At 39.4% G+C, this 19,796-nt stretch overlaps 1 protein-coding gene and 1 long non-coding RNA gene across 17 annotated transcripts in view; one reads left to right on the plus strand and one right to left on the minus strand.

Annotated features, from left to right (window-relative positions):
* Nucleotides 1–19,796, minus strand: part of LPP (LIM domain containing preferred translocation partner in lipoma) — a 669,728-nt gene that overhangs the window by 264,468 nt on the left and 385,464 nt on the right. The window lies entirely within an intron of this gene.
* Nucleotides 847–2,330, plus strand: LOC106968014 (uncharacterized). Its single transcript, XR_001429051.3, has 2 exons — nt 847–1,780; nt 2,076–2,330. It is a non-coding gene; the product is annotated as an uncharacterized LOC106968014 (long non-coding RNA).

A 19,796-nucleotide genomic window follows, 5' to 3' on the forward strand; every position in this document is an offset into this window, starting at 1 on the left:
CCGTGCTCCCTCTTCCTCTAAAAATAAATAAACTTTAAAAGATATTCTTAGTTTATATGTTTTAGTATTGTTAGCTATAGGTAACAGGAAATGTGGTGAGCGTGATTTAGTAGTGTTCGGTTATAATCAACTACTATAATAGACCCAACGATTCCAGCCTATTAGTGCTTCTCAGAAGCCATTAAGGACAAAAAGATGAATATAAGGGCAGGATCTCTTCTCTCAGGAAACCCTCAAGTCCTGTAGGGGTTTCTCATTGCTAAAATTTGCATGTCAGTGGTAGAATTTAAAATGTGACCACTTTTGAGACACAGTCTGAAAAGAGTTATCTGGGGCAGATGTAAGCACAAAGAAATATTTGAGAAAGAAGAAATAAGGTTGATTTATTTATGCATTATTATCCACTATGCTTTACAGAATCATGGAGTATTACAGCTTGAAGGAATTTGAAGGTCGCAAATTTCTACCTTCTCCTCAAGGGAAGGCTTAGGAAAGATTCACCCAGAGTGATGAGGCCTTGAAAGGGTCAGAATTAGAACCCAGTTTTCCAGGCTGTAACACCAGTGTTCTTGACATCACACCAGAATGACCAGACTTAGTAATAAATAAGCCTATAAAAAGGCAACAGACCCAGTTTTGTTTTCCAACAAAAGCGAACCCCAGCGTATAGACACCCGGCCGCATCACATGGAAATCACCGACAAGGCTCAATGGGGACAAGCTGGGTTGCTGTGTTTTCATACAGGAGTTTCCAAAATAGTAGTGGAATTCAGTAAGGGAAGCCACCAGTGTGAGCAAGTGGCTATATTTGCTACAGTGGAAACAAACAGACCTTCGTTCACATATTTCCAAAGGAATCTGGGTGACCGAAAGCAAAGTAAAAAAGGAATAGGTGCTGTGTCACAGTCCTTAGGGAACTCTGTGAGCAAAATTTGCTAAGACCTATTGAATGTTTCAAATAAAAGATCAAAAGGACACCATATTCACAGCACATTAGGCTCATAGCAGAGTCACTCGATGCGTGCTTGTTATTTTTTTTTCTTTCCTTTTGCAGAAAGCATGCTCGCTTTTAAATGACCACTGTATCACTGGGCTTTGGATATACATCATTCACATTATATAGTGTATCGGAAAATAAAGTTTCTCTTCCGACACATTTGTTCTCAGAAATGGAGACTGTCCACTTATTGTGGATGGACAAAGGGGCTGAATCACAGAAGGGTATAATTTCTAAGGAGAGAGCACTTCGCCACAGAGTAGGAGGAAGGGTAGAAAATGTTTTCATAAAAAGCGACTATTAGGGACAAATAAGGGCTCTATTCACCAAACCTGTACATATCCCTTTATCCTTGTAAAACAAGCTATGAAAGCACATAATGACTAACTGCGGCAAAATTACTCACATCCTAACTTTGCATAATCGCTAAAATGGTTCTGGTTTTTTAACCCTCCTCCTTCAACAATTCTGCACTCTTAAAAAAAAGTTTTTTTTTTCAACCACAGCACAAATGGTTATAGCAAACGAGTGTACCAGGCACATCTGCTGTTCCAGAAAGAATCCACTCTCCTGTGCCAAATCCACGTCTATCGGAAGAAATAAAAATAAATTGCGAGCAGGTTCAGCAAATGCCCAGATAAATCCTGCAATGACCACATGGAGTAGATGCATTTCTGGTAGCTGGTGATGCCTGAAAAGGGTGAGGCAACAGAGGAGCAATCTGGAAGCAAAGGTTGCTCGCCCATCAGTCTTTGTCACTCCCTCCCGGAGCGCGGAGCGGAGGTAGCTCCTTTCCCATTCTCTCTGGGCGACTATTGAGATTATCGTTTATAACCTCAGAGGTGGTAGGCAATAGGCAGAGTGTTTTGCAAAATGCGAACAGTCATCTCAAAAATAACAATGACAAGAGCAATGACAGTCCTAGTTTGAATGGTCCCCCAAATCATTCCTTGCTATTTTGCCCATTTATATTTTGGAAAGCTTTGCTGGTAGAGTCTATTTGCGATTTTAGATCCTGCAGTGAAGTAAACGGGCTAGAATTTGGAGTAATCAAGAATTTATGTTTCCTCTTTTCCAGACAGCCACCACCAACTGGAAATCTGAGCATGGCTTGTGGGACAGATCACCATGACTTTGGCCCTGGTACCTAGTGACTGAGCTCTATGGAACAGCAAAGAGATGGTGACTAGGCCAAGAGCAAGGTATCCACACCACTTCTGATACCCTTTATCAGCTGAGATGCAAATGGCTAACAGAGCTCAATCGTCTGGACAATCTCTTCTTCCAGAAGAACCTCCTTCCGATGGTAAAATGAAGAGTAATTTTATTCTGTTGTTGTTGTTGTTTGTTTTTGTTTTTAGAATTGCAAAATATGAAACAATAAGAAATTCCAGGACAAACATTCTCAGGGACCCAATTTCCCAATTTTAATTTGGGCCAAGGTCTGAAAGTCCTGGGCCAAACAAATGTGCTTTTGTTGGTCTCAATTTCCTCTTTATAAGCAAGGGGATATGACTGGGAAATTTTAAACATCCCTGGTAGCAGGGCTGACTGGGTGGCTCAGTTGGTTAAGTGTCCAACTTTGGCTCAGGTCACAATCTCATGGTTCCTGAGTTCAAGCCCCAAGTCAGACTCTGTACTGACAGCTCAGAGACTGGAACTTGCTTCAGATTCTGTGTCTCCCATTCTCTCTGTCTCTCTCCCTCTTGCACTCTCTCTCTGTCACTCTCTCAAAAATAAATAAACATTAAAAAAATGAAAAAAAACCCACATTTCTGGTAGCTTAAAACATCTAAGAAACACCCTTGATCTCAAAGTCTGATACCTGACGTCCTTTGGAATGGTATATAAACTAAGATCCTTCTCATTCTGACACTATTTTCGATTCATTTTTGTTAATCTCAAGATCTATATATGTTGCAGAATGTTATTTATGTTATATCTGGTATTTACATAAAAATAACAGGTTATAAACTTGTACATATAGCATAATTAAAATCCAATATCTAATTGAGAAAAAAACCTGAATTACTATAGTTATTAGAAATATAGATATTTTGCTCTTTTTTCTTCCTTCATTTTATTTTATGAAAGCATTATATTTGCATTTAAAATGAAATAGCTTTATTTACAGAGAAAAACAATGATATCTCCAAACATCTTTTCCTTTCAAAGAACACACTGCATCATCCCAAACCACCCTAAAGCAAAGAAATATGATATTAGTTGCCTTAAATACATGACTTTGGAATTTCTTTTTGAAAAATGGTGTCATTCATGGAGTCATTGACCATTAACTGACCACCTTCTAAATACCAGAAATTTTGCCAACTTCTTGGGTAACAAGTTATGGTTCCTAGCCTCAATGAATTCAACTATACTTGGGTGAAACGGGAAGAAAACCAGTGGAAACTTCTCAGATTCCCAGAAGTCTGACAAACTCTACTTGGAATATAGTGTTCTACAGCAACCTATTCATTTTTTTAAACATAGAACTGAGTTCCAGCCAGACAAAGAACACTGGTTTGAAAAGGTCTAGAAGCAGGGTCCCCCTCTCTACTCTAACTACTGGATGACATTACGTAAGTTCCTGTCTTTTCTGTTGCTCAGCTCCTTCACCTTCAAGGTGCTGGCTAAAAATGCTTTTTCACATTTCCCACGGGCAGCTGAATTCAAACATCTTCCCCTGGCCTGCTATTTCCTATCTCCCTTGTATCTCAGATGAATGTCATCACCTAGGTAATTCTTGTTGCACTCTCAAGTTAGAGAACTGTTGTTCTAAACTACATAAACTCAAGAACAGGAACCATGTTCTAATATTCATTATTCATCCTTTCATTTAGAATATGGTAGCACAAAGATTAAGCTACAATAGGCTATCAAAACATCATTGAGGAATGAATGCATTAATGAATGACTATATTCAAGTATGAGGTTATCCCCCATTTCCTTAATTTTCTTTATTTAGTCTCTGCCTGTGTGAGCCCTTGTGGATTCTGGGATGATTGGCATTATAGAAATATAAAGAACATGATAAGCAGCTTCAACAATATCATTATTTGGTGAGAATGGAGGAAATCGCATTTAAAAAAAATGAAAAAACAAAACAAAACAAAACAAAACAAAACACCAATGATCTCAGGCATCAAAGGTGCAATCTATGGGGCTAGTCATTTTATTTCTAGATTTCTTCACTCAATACCTCAGCAGTTAAAAAACAAGACAAAACAAAAAGGCAGCAAAACATACAATTTCCCAGGGGCACCATTCATAGATGGTACACAACAGAACTACTCAAGAAGTTGTGTAGTTATTTTACTATTATAAACAGACAGTTCAGTTTTGTATTTATTCTGTTGTCGCTCCATGATTTTTTTTAATATGAAATTTATTGTCAAATTGGTTTCCATACAACACCCTGTGCTCGTCCCAACAGGTGCCCTCCTCAATGCCCTTGATTTTTTTTTTAATGATGGCTCAATAACATATTCAACATTCCTCAGAGCTGTGAATGACAGTGCTGGGCAAACTCTCATGTTAAGAGACAGTTTCTTCATTAAGATAGTAATACTCATAGAAAATACAGAAGATATGAACAAGATTAAAAAAGAAAATGGAGGGGCGCCTGGGTGTCTCAGTCAGTTGAGCAGCCAACTTTGGCTCAGGTCATGATCCTGCAGTTCATGAGTTCCAGCCCCATGTGGGGCTCTGTGCTGACAGCTCAGAGCCTGGGGCCTGCTTCAGTTTCTGTGTTTCCCTTTCTCTCTGCCCCTACCCTGCTTGCCTGCTCTCTCTCTCTCTCCCTCTCTCTCTCAAAAGTAATAAATAAACATTAAAAGCTTAAAATAAAGAAAGAACGAGAGAAAATGGAAATATCCATAATTAAACCTTAGTGATAAGAACTTGAACTTGGTAAATTTTTCTTTGTATTTACATGTACAATTTGTATGTGTGTGTATACCTGTGCATATGTATACTAGTACAAGTATTGGTGTTTAACTGCGAACCTTGTTTATATGCAATTTTGTATCTCATTTTTTAAATTTAACATATCATATAGAAGTAACAAATTTAAAAATTCTTCCAAAAAGCTGTTTATGGTGTGGTAACCAAGTGGTCAATCCGCCTCAACAGATGGGAACGCTCAAAGGTGATAACCCACTACTCAGTATACATATTTAATTTCAAAACCCAGACCGGGATGTGAGGCATTAAGATTTCCCTACTGTTTTGAGTTGTGCTACAGTCTCTTCACAAAGTAGTTTTATTTGTGATATCAACAATGTGAGGGCATGCAGTTGTATATCAAGATACCCGGCATGCACTTCTAACAAAATGTCAACTCCCCACCTACTCACTTCTCATGTAGATCAGATATATTTCAATCAGCCAAGCTATAGGCATGCAATTCAGACCCATGCCTCTGGGCCAATCACATCATGCCAATGATAAACCCTCTGATACTGAATTGCAAAAGCCTTGTTGTGTCAAGACATCTGATATTTGTAATGGGGCATCTAAGAACATTCGTTTATTATTGTTGTTACTGCCATTATTACCATCATTATTATCACCACATTCCTTCTAACTACTCTGTAATATATAGATTGTTCAGAAGCCAAATGTAGAATGGTAGGACCAGGGCTGTGCTGAAGAAATATTAATCTGGAAGCCATATGGTTATGATGGGCATAAAGGCAGCCAGACAAGAAGCCAGTGCCACAATCCAGGGAAGAAAAGATGAGGCCCTGATGAGGGCTAGAGTTTGAAGGAAAAGGCTCCTCCAGCATTCTAGAGAGTGTGTATGTGTACAGATTGTCCCAGAATAGTTCTGGCTAGCAATTTTTCCTTTGTACAATGATATTTCCAAATATGAATAAGGAATGGAGCCAATGAGCTCCTGTGGTGTGGCCAGTTTAGTGGAAACCCAGCAAATACGCTGGAAACAATAACTGTTAAGACACATACTAAATGGGGGTGTCAGAACAAAGAGAAACAGAATCATGGGGGAGGGCTGCTACAACTGAAGGCTTCAATTCCAGCACTTGGAATTAAGTGGCATTATTCACACTTAGACACTACGGCCCCTTTCAGGAAGAGGGTGATTTGTTGCTTTTGGGAAATCCAAGTAGCCCAGCAGTCACGCATAGGTTGTACAGAGGGGTAGACAATTTTGTGGGGGTAAGCACCGTGGATGTGTCCAAGTGGCCTAAATGATTTTACTTCTAGCCAAAATTCAAAGATAAATCTTGCCTCAGATTCTGAAAGTTCTCATCTGGCCATGGACATCCCTAAATGAACCTTCAGGGAGAAGGGAGAAAGGAGCATTAACAACACCCACCAAGTCATACTTCATCTCATACACTTATTGGGCTTTGTCTAAACAGTTTAACTACACCTGGGATTCAGAATTAGAAAAGAACTACCAATTTAGCTTTGTCAAACAAAGCGCTAAACTGGCCATTTTCAGTGGTGCCCACAAGTTGAAGGCCTTAGAGGTCATGGGCCATCCAACGGCACTCAGTCATGGTGTCTACGAACACTGGGTCTGAATTCACACATGTAGCCTGGGTCAAAGCTGCCCAAGCTCCTGACCACTCCCTAGGATTCCCCAGTCAGAGGCGAGGCATCAATTAACCATCTATTTCATTGCTTGCACTGTGCTTTGTCCTTGGATGAAGGGTAAAGAGAAATACTTGTTTCGTAATACCTTATCTATCTCAAAAATGAAAAGAATTATTTGCCCTAAGAAATATGGCACACAGCGTAGATTAACCTTAGGTGTCATCTATGCAAATAAGCAGCTGCTGTAAAGACAGAACCTAACCTCAAATACTGTTATGGAACAAACCCTACGTTTGCTCAGCTTCGATCACTTACCCAGATCTGTGATATTGTAATCACCCCCTTAGAATAAATGAACTATTATTCCACATTGAAGAACCACTCTGGCTATTTAAGTCCATGTACACGAGTGCCATGTGGGGCAACAGAAAAGAAGCAGACATGCCCAGCGCACTGCAAAACCCAACAAAACAGTGACAACAAAGCAAAAACAAACTCTGGCAAAAATCCTGCAAACAATAATAGCAAACCTCACGTTTTGAACAGAGCTATACAAACTATACGTTTCCTGTCTTTAAATCAAAATTTGTTTTTAAATAAAGTCTATAGTCTTCACAAAGTCCAATAATAAAATAGCCAATAGAATTGGTGAAACATTCATGTTTTATGATCTTAAGCTTTGTTTTTAAAATACGGTCAAGTAGCTTCAATGTATAAACATTAAATTATTTGGAGCCTCACAAGTTTTCAGCAGTAAAGTAGTAATGCTGTGTAACTTTTATCGTGGAGTAGAGAGTATTCAAACTTTATTTCAGGGTATAATAATTTTAAAGAAATAACTATATTAGAGTTTTCAAAATGTAATTGTTGTTTTATAACCCACATGAATGGGACAAAAAAAAAAACCACCAACAACGTATAGGCACTGAGAGTTTGTGCCCAATTTTCATAAATATATTGTGATGTGCACAAACCGTATGTAAATACTGCATTTATCTATCCATTGATAAAGGATGCCTTTCAAATGATAGAAGTAACACATCTGCTTTCATTTTCCTTTAAATAAGAAATTAGCCATTCTTTTGCAAAAGTATTGAGAGCTAATTGCGGGAAGGAAACACAAGAGGAACTTACATATTGCTTAAATGGACTAAATGTATTTTTGTTCCTCCTAATTTTCTGACCTTTGCCAATGCCCAGAACTGATGGGATTAATGCAACAGTAAGCACATCATGTACATTCAAAAGTGTCTGAAATGAGATACATGTAAAGAAAAGCACTCCTCACTAATTAAATAAGCACAGCTGATGACAAGGTACTGGGCTCTTTGGAGTAGGGAGAAATTTATTCCATGAGCTCCCTGGACTCAAGGAGTTCACAAAGCAAAGGAGACGAAGTAACACTAGTTAAGTGCCTATAACATAATCATTGAGAATGCTAGGCAACGCAAGAGCAGTGATTAAATTTCAGATGGGTTATTCCCAAAGTGGCAAGCAGAGAGTGGCTCTCCCAGTGCTGTCTTCTTCCAGGGGACAGAATTAGAACACAAAGATGGCTTCCTGTTGAGGGCGAGGGTAGGCCTTCATTGTAAGAGGAAGGTAGATAGATTCTTTCAGGCAAATGAAGTGAGCAGAGACCCAGACAAAAGGAGAGGGCAGGGAGGGAGAACAATCAAGTTTTTCAGGAATTTAGTAATAGTTGACACATTCTATGTGCTAGGCCTCATCTAAGCGCTTTCCACAGAACTGAGGAAGGGCCTCTCATTGTTCCCATTTTACAGATGAGGAAACTGAGGCCCAGGTCTAGGTGAGATGAAGTAACTTTCGCAACGTCACAGCATCATCTCATGTTGGTACCTCAATCTAGGCTTTGTGGTTCTAAAGTTATTCTGTTGGCCTCTTCTATACAAAAAGCAAACACCTAAATCAAGGCTGTAAAATTAGATCAGGATAGATTGTGAAGGGTAACATCTGCTTTTCATTTTCGTTGACAACTAATCTGATATAATTAAAGGACAAATATTAAGGTAAAGAAGGGCAGGGGAAGAACACTGAATGCTGAGAACACACACACACACACACACACACACACACACACACACACACTGCAAGGAGAACAATTACTCTCTGAAGAGAATGACTCTTGTTTCATTAAGCGTAAGGACATACACAGCTCTGATGCAAATCACATCTGTTTAGCTGAGGGTGACATTTTCAAACAGTCTTGAAAAAGGCAGCTTACGAAACATTATTAAAGCCCTATTGTCATAGCTATATACACAGTATTCTGTATCCACATGTGATCTCAGTTTAAAAGATAATATTATTTTCAAATATCAAAGTTTTTTCCCCACGCGTGGTGCCATTTACAATTCTTTCTTCACAGGACAACCAGGGGAATTTAATTATCATGTTAACTCATCGCAAAACTTAAAACCACACCAACTGTGGCCACCGAACGAGAAGCAAGACCCCCCCATTCATTAGGAACCATCATGGTTCAAGGTACTATACACTTGAAATTAACATGTTTTGGTATTTTTTGGTACTGCTTGGGTTTTTAGAAGGAGAGGAAGGAGGGAGCATAAAGAAAGTAAGTTATCCCCTAAAACCTCTTAAACAGTGAGCCTACTGAAAAGCAAGAAATCTATCTTATTTTAAAGGAAACAAATACTAGATCCCACAAGATTCGTCACTAATTTAAACTCTTGAGTGCATTGCATCAGATATTCAGGCCATCAATCTCTTAATCTAAATTCAAAATCCAACAGACACAAAGCACATAACCACTTTAGGAAAGGCTGTTTCAAAACACACTGCCTTTTTATTAGCTTATTATACAAAAATTATGGTAATTTCTTAATAAAGTTATGGAAACAGGCCACATTATTAATTGTATTGCAAATATCATATTTAATTAAAGATACATTATGTTGATAGAATTTAGCATCTGGCACTCAGGCTTTGCCGACCATGTAGAGTAACAGAAAGAAAATAATCACTATAAATGCCCTCTTGTGTTCCAGTCCTCATCAGAATCAACTTCAGAACAACATTTAAGGTCCATTATATTTTGTGGAAATATCTAGGATGAGGGGAGAAATGCACCTGCGACTGTCACATATGACATCACCCAGAATTCTGCGGCCCATTTCTCTTAGGATATAAATGGCTCTTCCATAAGTATGTGTTAGTGAAATGGCCCCTGTTTTGTGGCCCTTACACACAACCAACTGGTTCTAATTTTTAAAATGGGCGCTAATGACTTGTATTAGTTTAACACCAAGTTTTCTTGTATATACTCCCAAAGTTTTCTAGATTCCTTTCTAATGTCAATTAAACATAGTCAATGGCGGACTAATGAGGCCTATTTAGTAGCGATTCATAATTTACTGCACTTGCACTGTTCCCTGCAGGGCTTTTTTCCCTCCACTAAACCACAATCATATCTCATTATTGTGGCTTCATGACCACTTTCTGGTCTAAATTTTGTCGCTGGCATTTAGTTACGGAAAAGACTTTTCTATAATGTCTATAGAACCTTTTCCTTTTAAAAATGTCAAATCAAAGTGTTCTTAACTTAAAAATACTGCAGCCAAATTGTGACAGCTAATCTCAGCAACAATAGGAAAAAACAACAACCAAAGGAGGATGTTTTTTCTTCTAGTTTAAAAGTTCTTCCATGTTGCTGAGAAAACTGAGACAAATCTGCACACAGACACTTTTGTAGGTACCAATAACCCTGCTGTACTAAAAGCAGAGTGTAAAGGACCTCTACACTTCATCCTGCCCCAAGGAGACTCCCACCAAAAGCCATAATCTTTTTTTTTTTAAGGGAGAAAGAGGATGAGCCCTAGAGGGGAAATGGGGGGGGGGGAGAGGGAGGGAGGGAGAGAGAGAGAGAGAGAGAGAGAGAGAGAGAGAGAGAGAGAGAGAATATTTCCACCAGGCTCCATGCCCAGTGCGGGGTCCAATGCAGGGCTTGATCTCAGGACTGTGAGATCATGACCTGAGTTGAAATCAAGAGTCAGATGCTGAATGGACTGAGCCACCCAGGTGCCCCAAAACTGTAGTCGTTTATTACAAGATGATGCCAGGAACTGCATGTGACAGCATCTTGAAGAGGGATGAAGAAACACTACAACAGTGTTAATAATACTGCATTCTCTCTCTCTCTCTCCCTCCCTCTGTTTATGTTTATGTGTGTTTACATATATTTCATACACATTTATCAAAAGAACAGAAATAATCTTGGCAATTCGGATATAAAACAAGTACATCATCATGTGTGCTTATTTTTTCTCCTCTGAAATACCCACATAAATACATAGTAATAGTTAGCAGGTTTTCAATTATACAGTTTTGACATTTTTCAACTTCAGAATTTTACAACCTGGATCTACAGTCCAAGGGCAAAAGCAAAGTGTATATATCTCAACCTTAGGACTCAGAGAATGCCAAGTCTCTCATGCTGGTCCATTCAGTTAGAGAAAGGGACATTTCTCTCTGTCTCTTTCCTTCTTCACTGGTGACAGTGCTGCCAGAGTTGTAAGAGAGCTGTCTCTCATGAATCCATTCAGTTGCCAAGAAAATGCCTCACACTCAAAAGTCAGTGTGCAAAAATAAGGAGAATAAAAAGGAAAACCAAAAAAAAAAACAAAGTAAAATAACCTGGCATACATTAAGCAACATGGCGAGGCACAGGAATAGAGAAATGTAAAAGGAAGAGGGGGTCAGGCCAGTGCATTTTTACAACTCCTATGAACAAGTTATAAAAGTCAGGTATTAAAATGCCAGGGGCAACAAGTTCAATAAACATCTAATATGTTATTCTACTTTTCTGAGGACTCCCAATTCTCTAAATGAGTCACCAGTTCTCTGTGGAACTATTTAAAAAAAAAAAAAAAAAAAAAAGCTAAGCCAAGTGATTTATTTGTTCCTTTAGGATCCCTGAAAGGTAGGGTCCCTAGAGAAAAGATCGAATGACAAGTAAATTTGCTAGAACTCAGTGGAAACAATTTCATTTTTAAAATAAGAAATAGGAGCACCTGGGTGGCTCAGTCGGTTAAGCAGCCAACTTCACCTCAGGTCATGATCTCAAGGTCCGTGGGTTTGAGCCCTGTGTTGGGCTCTGTGCTGATGGCTCAGAGCCTGGAGCCTGCTTCAGATGCTGTGTCTCCCTCTCTCTCTGCCCCTCCCCTACTCATGATCTGTCTCTTTCTCTCAAAAGTAAGTAAGTATTTAGAAAGGAAAAGAAAACTAAAGAAAAAGAAATAAAAGGAAAATATGTTTTCTCAGCTCTTCAGGCAATGATGTTTCATTTTAATAATACCAAGTAACTTTTGTTCAAGTTTTCAAACTATTGTAGAAAAACTGCATGGATGGAATTTTTCACGAGGAAGGAGTTTATATCACAGAAGGAAGTTAGATTGTCTTCAACAGGTTTAATGTTAAAAAAGAAGTTGCTTGAAGAGATCTGGGGTTGAGAAGGAAGATGATGTGGGAAGTATTAAAAATAAGGCCCACATATAAAAATATGAAAGAAAAAAAAAAGCAAGGGAACAGGATATAGAATAATTCAGATGTAAAACATGAGACATGAACATGCCAATAAATACACATAATTTACATAGAAAATATCCTGTGATTATTTTATGCCATGACCAAATCCACACGTACACACACAAAAAATACCTAAAGTTAAAAAAAAAAAAACAAACCAAAAACCTAAACCTATTTTTTTCTAGTCTAAAAGTGGAAAAAGGAGCTTACTTTTTAAAGAAAAAAAAATCCCTCATTTAATTCTTGTTCTTATCAGAGAACCTTCTTTGTCAGTTTTAACAGCAGATTAATCACTTTCGCAACCTACAGAAAAAGTTTTCTGGAAAGCGTAACAGCCTGCAAGTGTAAATGACAGTATTACTTTTCCTGCAGCTCAGCCGCCTACAAATTCTCTCTCATCCATGACTCAGCAGGAGGTAAAAAGGGGCTAATGAAAGGGGCCACGTTTCCTTTTAAAATGTATGAACTTTCTTTCAGCATACAGAACTGTTAAAAAAAAATCCTCCCAAACCTTGATAGAAAAGCAAAGCAGCCTTTCATGAATGCTTGCCAGTTATATACCTAGAAACATCCTTCCAAATCATGCTAAAAAATAAGTGCGTTGCCTGCTCCCCAGCCCAAGGCTTCACATTATAATTGATTAAGGATCGATAGGGCTTAAGGATTTAAGGATTTAGTAATACATTTCTGTATTACATTTATAGCATTATTGGGAGGAGGGGATCAACAAAAGGCTGCTTTGCTGAAGCTAAGAATTCAAGAGGAAAAGATAAAAAAACATAGAACTTTGTGGTCAAGAGAAGGGACTTGTCCTGGGGCTTTCCCTCCTAGTAAAATACCGCTTGATTTGATTGAGTAAACAGCTCTCTAGAAGTGGTCAGGTTCTGAGGGAACCATTACAGAGGTAAGGGAATTATATTTTATGAGATCTTTTATCCTACAGAAAAAAGAAAAGAAAAAGATGTGCTCACTTTGTTGGAAATGTTTGTGAACTAGTGAGATGGTCTCATTTATAAACATTTATCAAATATTTACCGAATGCTTGATCCCTGCTAGAGAACACATTAAGCACTGGGCATCGAGGACAGGAAGCTTAAGGAGATAGTCAAGGTCATGGTCTATGTCCTTGTGGAACTCATGAAGGGTGGAGAGTGGGTGATCGTGTGGGAGGAGGCAGTAAGTACATGAACATTTACAGGACAGGGTGAAAAGAGGAAGTTTAAAAAGAAAGGTTAGGAAGTTTAAAAAGAAAAATACAGGGGCACATAGCAAGGGTACCTAAACTAAGTAAGAGCAAGGAGGTTGATGAACAGTTCTCAAGGCCAATGACTTCCATGATGAGACATGGCAATAGAGAGCTGGGGACAACAGACTGTTCGAGGCAGAGAGAATAGCATATGACTGTCCAGTGGCAGTTCAATGCCCTCAAGGATCTGAGAGAAAGAAGTCCATCCAGCATGCAGCATAAGAAGGGAAATTGTAGGAGAAGAAAATTAAAAGGCATAAAACATCTAAAAAGGAAAGTACGATTAATATTTCTATTTTACTTATGGTAAACAATCAAAAATGGTTACTAGTCCAAGTTTGCATAGCACGTAAGTGAGATTCAAACCCATTTCTATTTGATTTCAGAATCGGTTTTCTTAATTGCTCTGTTATACTACTGGGCTAAGGAGATAAGGTGCTAGACAGGGGAGCAGCGTGATGAGATCTGCCTTTTAGAAGCAGCTGGGGGGAAAGGGGAGTGTGGACATGGAAACCAATTAAGAGGGTATTATCAGTGTGAAAGCAACATGGTACATGTGAGATGACGGTCATCTGGAATCATTTACAGACAGTGGAGATGGAAAGAAGTAAAGGTCTGTGAAGTACTTTGGAGGCAAAATTGGCAACAAGGGAAAGAGTGGGGCGTAGAAATAACACCAGACTTCCGGCTTAGGAGGCTGGTTCGATGGTGACACCATTCCATTTAACAACACAGGAATAGAGGGAATTCTGGGAAGAAGTTGATAAATATATCTTGACATATTGAGGTTAAGCTTTCCGTGATATATTCAAATGCACCTGGCCAATAGACAGAAAGACCTGGATCTGAAATGCAAAAAGCTTGCCGAGACATATTTATGTAACGACATTATAATACTGGTGGTTGACACCCCAGGAAGTGAAAGTCAACAAATCAAGTATCGGAAGTAGAACAAGAAGAGACTCTAGGAAAGATGCCCCAAACCCCTCATTACCAAAGAAAACCAACATCTAAAGGGAGGTGGCAGAGTGGCACCTGGTGGCTCAGTTGGTTGGGTGTCTGACCTCGGCTCAGGTCATGATTTCACGGTTAGTGGGTTCGAACCCCGCATCAGTCTCTCAGGGAGCCTGCTTTAGATCCTCTGTTCCTCTCTCTCTGCCCCTCCCCTGCTTGTGTGCTCTCTGTCTCTCAAAAATATATAAACATTTAAAGGGAGGCAGCAGAAGAGGAGTTAAGGAGATCCTTAAGAGTAGAATTATTCACAAAACTAGAAAAACCTAGCAAGTCATCAAGATGGCCTGAATGTACTGCAGGTCTCAACAGGGCAGGTAGACTAAGTGAAACTCTGGAAAAAGGCCTACTGAAAGAAAGTCAGCAGTGGGAGAGGAGGCTCCAATGTAGAACCATGGAATCAAAGGTGGATACAGAAAAGAGAATGATGGGGAAATGGAAATGAAGGTCACAGAAGGCAAAGACACTGAGGAAGAGTAGAGTAAGAGCTGTCTGAATGAGAGCTGGAAGAATACGGGGCTATGTTCAGAGGGAGTTTGGGTTGTTGTTGTTGTTGTTTTAATGTTATAATTCATGAACAAAGCAATGACAAGTTCCAGGGTGCAACCCTGGGAGTGGTGGCTGCAGCTGAGTGGAGATAAAAGTCACAAGAGATATTGGTCAAGGGACAGAGAAGCCAGGGTGTTGAGCCCTCAGATCTTCCAAGATGATGAAAAGCCTGGACACAGGGGACACAGTGGGCTATATGCCAAGTGGTTGATGAGTGACAGCCAGGACAAGGAGATTTAGGGGATGATGGCAATATGGAGGAGAATGTGGAGATGGCTGGGTGGCTCAGTCGGTTAAGCGTCCGACTTCAGCTCAGGACACGATCTCACGGTCCATGAGTTCGAGACCCACGTCAGGCTCTGTGCTGACAGCTCAGAGCCCGGAGCCTGCTTCTGATTCTGGGTCTCCCTCTCTCTCTGCCCCTCCCCCGCTCACGCTCTGTCTCAGAAATAAACATTAAAAAAATGTTTTAAATATGGAGGAAAATGTGTTTTAGTCAGATGCTTTCAACCTCAAAGAAGCATATAAACATATTAGCGAATTGCAACTCAAATGAAGAATGCAAGAGAAGGGGTGCCTGGGTGGCTCAGTTGGTTGAGTGTCCAACTCTTGATTTCAGCTCAGGTCGTGATCCATAGTTCACGTGTGGACAGTACAGAGACTACTTGGGATTCTCTCTCTCTCTCTGCACCTCTTCCATGCATGCACATGCTCTCTCTCTCTAAATAAGTACAATTTAAGAAAAAAAGAATGCAAGAGAAATGACAATCAATTCTTCTGTTAACTTAGAGTTGACCCAAAGGAGCGATGTGACACACAATAGCTCTATTCTCAGAGCAGGTGGGTGAAGGCTTTTCAGCTCTCCACATGCCTAAGGTAGAACACTACTTTGCCCACATTTACTGCCCCATGTGTCCCTCATCACTTCCAGCCAGCATTCCCAAAGAAGACGCTGGCATTCTTACGACTCACTCCTCCGGCACCTTTTTGGCTTCCTGCTTCTCAGCTCCAAGTGACAATGGCTTCTATACCTTAGACTGATCTTCTGTAGAAAATGGTTAGCCTTCTGCGATGGTCAATTTTGCTAGGCTACAGCCCCCGTTATTGAATCAGACACTGATCTATGTATGGCTATGAAGGTACTTTGTGGATGTGATTAAAGCTCATCATCAATTGACTCTAAAGAAGGGAAATTGTCCTAAATAATCTGGGTCAGCCAGACTGAAAGTTGGAATGGAAGGCCTTGAGAACAGAGGTGAGGTTTCTTTAAAGGCAAAGAAATTCTACTTGAGGACAGCAGTGTCAGATCTGTAGCAAAGTTCCAGCCTCTGCCCTTTCTAACAGTCTACCCTGTGCATGCTGGATTACCTAGCCAGCCCACACAATCACATAACCGAATTCCTTGCAATAAATCTCTTTATCTCCTACTGGCTCTGGTAAAACACTGACTAATATACCTTCTATAAGCATCATCAGTCACACTGGCTGGTCTTTGACTTTTGGTAGAAAGCAAACCATTCATAGGGGCTGCCAATGTAGTGGCATAATTATATGTAGACCATTCTTGCTGAATTATGATTTCTATCCAAAACCAAACTGTAAGGTTGCTTCTGAAGAAACATGCCTTCCTACACTAAGCCAATAACACTTCTAATATATCTTCCTAAGGGTGTTTCAACAAGATAGGGACTTCCTGGAACCCTTAGAAGGTTCCAGCTATCCCATAAGGAGCGGGTAGCAATGACACAATACAGAAAGCTATCAACAATGTGTTAATACTCTAATTAGAAAATAGTTAAAATCAGGAAGTGGGGAACAAAAAGTGTCGTAAATATGGAGGAGAAAACATGACTGAAGAGGCAAAGGTCACAGACATTACTGATACATCAGTCCTTTATAAGTTATCTCTGTCTGCAATTATAATAATACTAAGTGCATTTGATCGTTCTTAAAAACTGGGAAAGGAAGGCTCCATTGAGAAAAACAATTTCAGTAGTAGTACTCTCATGGGAAACATCACAGACCGTGCTGCCCTTGGGCAACATAGCTCTTGGTACCTTGTTAATTGTATTGCATGTAGTATTACAGTTTATATAAGCTACGGTTTGAACCTGAGCTCTTAACTCAATAGGTTCTTTAAAAGTATAGTTAGATCTGGTAATTATGTTAGGCATGGACTAACCAGAAGTACTATAATATATAATATATAATATATAATATATAATATATAATATGTAATATGTAATATGTAATATGTAATATGTAATATATAATATATAATATACATAGATGCAATTTTTTTCTTTTAAAAATGTGATTGCTCTTGTCGTTTTTTAGCTTAGTTTTGTTAACACAGAGATGTAATGAACATGTGTGACCTTTCTGTGTTGGAACAGCTGAAGCTCAGAATGTCAGTGATGAAAGATCTTAGTCTGGCATCCTGATTTTACATATGATAACTGAAGTTCCAAGGAAGGTAGGTAAGCTTTCCAGTCACAGGACATTAGGTAGAACCAGGTCTAGAAAGCAGGCTTCCCAGATTTTTGCCAGTGTTCTTTCTACTACACGGCTGCTGGGCCAGAAAGCTTTGAAACACATTCGCATACACACCTCCATATCCCTCGCTCTCCCTACCCTTAGCAAAATCCCCCGGGATGCTTTTGGCAGGACTCAGAAATTGCTTTGGCAACTACAACAACATTCCTGGAATCCATTTGCAAATGCTGGTCAGCAAAGCCTGCTCATTCCCTTTTTGGTATTACTCACTCAGTAAAGGTTAAGTGTATGTGAATTATCACAAGTTTATTTTTATTCTCCTACCACCCCCTTTTTTTGGTAAGTGATCATTGACTACCAAGCACAGGAAATACATTTCACTGAATGATTTTCTAAAATCAAAACTCCATCTGGGCTGCAGCTAAGACAGATTTAGGGATGTTCATTTATAACATTAATACCAGCTATCCTAAGCCACTGAAAGATAATCGGGGTGGACAAGGGGTCTTTGCTTTTTCCTGAAAGTACTTCCCAGGCTGATGCTTGGCTACCCCGCTCCCTAATCTGCTGTGTACATGAAGTCCAGAAGCAGCTGGCGATCGCATTGTGACTCAGTGCACCACAGGGAGAGAGGGCCAGAGGAGGAACTAACTCAGAATTGTAGACCACACATCTCAACTAGCAAGTACTCAGTGTGGTCTCGTTACTTGGACAGATCAAATCGAAAAAAGGAAAAAAAAAAGTGAGAGGAGGGATGCTAAAGTCAGCCTCCTTAAAGTCAGCCCCCTTAAAAAATTCACAGGCACACACAAACACTGGCTCTCTTCATTCTGGGTTAAATTAATATCATAATAGCTAAACTTAGCAGCATAACACAGACTGATGAGGAAAACGTTACACAAAGAAAAATGTCTAAATAGAGCTGTGGTGGTCCCAAGAGGAGGGGTTGAAATTCGTACCCATAGCAGACATCTAGAGAGAGAAAAAGTATATAAGCTTGACATATTAAGACCCAAACTGCTGGCTGTTACAAAGCTGATCAACCAAGATGTCACAAACACCTTGAAAAGAAAGGAAATCACAATGGGTCACTGGGAACCATGAAGGTCACTCAAGTTGGAAGTGAATTACTATAACCAACCAGACTTGTGTTTAAGTGTTCCTTTCTCTCTCTCACCAGGACAGTTGGCAAGGGAGAGCAGTTCTACTCAATAAATAGTTAAAGTGGTGTTAAAAATCATAGTTCTACTTTTGTTTTGAGACAGGTTTGAGTACACAATGATATGTAGATGTAGGAACAAGTCGTCTCTTTTTGAAACACTCATTCTACGTTTCTAACACACTATAGTTAAGAGGAATATTGTTTCCATTTCTATTCTGAAAGACGCTGGGCAACGACAAAAGAAAGAGATAGGGAGGAAGGAATAGAGAGAGGAGGAGAGAGGGAGGAAAATAGAGGAGAGGAGAGGAGAGAGGAGAGGAGAGGAGAGGAGAGGGATGGGAAGGGAAGGGAAGGGAAGGGAAGGGAAGGGAAGGGAAGGGAAGAGAAGAGAAGAGAAGAGAAGAGAAGAGAAGAGAAGAGAAGAGAAGAGAAAGGGAGGGAGAAAGAAAGGAAGGAAGGAAGAGAAGGAAGGAGACAGGAAGGGAGGAAAGAGGGAGGGAAACGTTTATTGTTTTTAAATTTATCCTTATACACATGTACCGATAAAAGGTGCTTCATGCTGCAAAACTATTGTACACGTGTATACATACATACATACATACAAATATTTACACAAATTTATAAAAATATTTACATTATATATGGTTATAAAATATTTTTATAAATGACTTACATATGTGAGCAAAAGAAAAGTAGGCTCATTATAGAAAGTTTAATATACACAGAAGTATAAGAAAGAAGCATTATCTCTCATAACCCCCAAAATAACTGTTAGTGTAGAATCCCTTTAAATGTTTTAAAATACGCAAGTGGGGGCGCCTGGGTGACTCAGTCGGTTGAGCGTTCAACTTTGGCTCAGGTCATGATCTCACGGTTTGTGAATTCGAGCCCTGCGTCGGGCTCTGTGCTGACAGTACAGAGTCTGCTTGAGATTTTCTGTCTCCCTTTCCCTCTGCCCCACCCCCCGCTCTCTCTCTCTCTCAAAATAAATACACGTTAAAAAAACATGCCTATGTACTTATATGTATATGAAAATGTGAGTCAATTCAGAAAATATATAGATTTGTATCTAATTATGAAAAATATATAATAGATGTGGATGGTGTCGTTTCCTACTTCACACAGAGAAAACTATACACACAAGAAATTGCAACTATCAAAGAAATAAAAACTGAAGTAGAATTTTTAAATCTAAGACACCACAATTA

This window comes from Acinonyx jubatus, chromosome C2 (genome assembly GCF_027475565.1).
Source record: "Acinonyx jubatus isolate Ajub_Pintada_27869175 chromosome C2, VMU_Ajub_asm_v1.0, whole genome shotgun sequence".
In the NCBI taxonomy this organism is placed as follows: domain Eukaryota; kingdom Metazoa; phylum Chordata; class Mammalia; order Carnivora; family Felidae; genus Acinonyx; species Acinonyx jubatus.